The sequence below is a fragment of the Hipposideros armiger genome, unplaced genomic scaffold, assembly GCF_001890085.2.
Source record: "Hipposideros armiger isolate ML-2016 unplaced genomic scaffold, ASM189008v1 scaffold_1802, whole genome shotgun sequence".
NCBI classification, from domain to species: domain Eukaryota; kingdom Metazoa; phylum Chordata; class Mammalia; order Chiroptera; family Hipposideridae; genus Hipposideros; species Hipposideros armiger.
The window spans coordinates 52522-54540 of NW_017733152.1; positions in this window are offsets into that span (position 1 = coordinate 52522).

Sequence of the window (2019 nt, forward strand, 5' to 3'; positions counted from 1 at the left end):
CGGGGAGCTTTGCTTGGTGGGAAGGGTAGGAGGCGCCAGGCTGTGTCCTCCCAGGTGTTGCGGAGTTGGGGGGAAGGCGTGGCCAGAGACCTCGTGCTGTGCGCGGATCCAGGGCGGTGGGGACCAGGTAGTGGCCGCAGTGAAGGTTGCTCGTTGGTAGGCACTTAGCATCTCCGGGCGCTGGGCGCGGTCGGTGTTTGCGCGGGGTCAAGCCTGCTGCAGGTGTTTCAGGGCTGAGCTCACCCGGCTGGAGAGAGACACCTGGTGCTCCAGGTGAGCGCTTGCTCTTGAGTGCCCAGGTGCGTGGGGATGTTGCTTAGGGCCCGTGCTGTGCCCGTGGGGAGGGTTTGCGCTGTGTACTCTGGTTGGGGTGATGCCTTGGTGAGTGGAGTGTTTGTGCCCCGCTGGGTTGCGCTCGGGGAGGCCAACTGGGTGTGTGTTTTGTGGAGTTGGTCAGGCCAGCGATGTGGAGTGTGGGATAAGGAAAGTGCTTCTTTTGTATGGAGCCTGGGGATCGCATGTTTTGCGTGGAGCCCTGGAGTGAGAGCTAGCTCTGAATGCCTGGGTATAGAGGGATTGGGAAGGGACGCAGTGCTTTTTGTACAGATTATTAACAAGCTCCTTCTTACCCCCAAATCGTATTGATATTGGTTTGCAGGCTGTTGCTTTTTTGTTTTTGTTGTTTTGTAGTTTTCTTTTTGAACCAAGGCGTTACCTTCCTTTTCCTGTCTAATATAGGCAGTGTCCTATTCTATTCCCAAGTATCTTTATGTCTTTTGGGTACTGTTTTTCTTTTTTTCATTAATTGGGTCCTATCTGAAGGGCGATCAGAAGCAACCTAAAACATATTGGTAGCCACATCTAGTGAGAAATGAGAATCTTAAGAAATGAATGATAAATAGTATTAATATGATTTCCCTCTACAGCTCATACTCTAGAGCTGATGGCCTATTCATTTAAATTTGTTTCTTGTTTCATTCAATAGAATGAATACATATGTATGTATGTGTGTGTATATGTATATTTGTGTGTGTGTGTGTGTGTGTGTGTGTGTGTGTGTATATATATATATATATATATATATATATATATATATGGTGCCAAAAATGTATACACATTTTAAGACAGGAAAAAACTATTAAAACTGTAGTACTCGATGGGTACCGATAACAGAAGGTGAATACAAGTCACGTTTTACTTCTGCAATTACAAGAGGTGCTCAAAGTGGTTACCATCAGCATCCAGAGACTTCTCATTACAGTGAACTGCGGTTTGAGCAACATTGACCAAAGCGTCCACTTGTGTACATTTTTTTGGCACCCCCAGTATATATACTATATATACACATGACTTGTATTATTAATCTTTTGTTATCCATATATATTATTACAATTTTAATGCTTTTTTTCTTGTTAAAATGTGTTAGTTTTTGGCACTGTCTGTGTATATATATATGTGTGTATATATATATATATACTAAAAATGCTTATTGTATAAAATACATATAATCAAAGAAAACATTTTTAATACTTGAATATTTGTTTCTTTACATGCACTTGTGTTTCTGTGCCCAAGTTATTTTTAGGATCCCATTACATATACAGTTTATATGCTGCATTCTGTCCTTAGCAGCCATCACTCTACAAATATTCACCTTCTATGTGCCAGGTTCTGTGCTGGCTCTGGTGATAACGCTAGTGAGCAATATCCAACTATTTCTGTTTTTATGATCTTTGTTTCACTATTTGTCTGTCTGTGTGCATGTGCACGTGCTTTGTCATTTTGGGGACACACACACCCCAAAATATAAGCAGGGACTGTAGTTTGCTCACTGTTAGATCCCAAGTGCCAGGCACACAGTAGGCAATCAATAAATATTTGCTAACATTTATTGAGAGTGGCAGACACTAGCCAAACCATAGTACTAATGTGTTATAACCCAAGAGAAGTGATCTGGAGGAAGGCGCGTGATTCTCTGACAGCATTTAACAGACGACTGGTGCAAGGGAGGACCTCTCT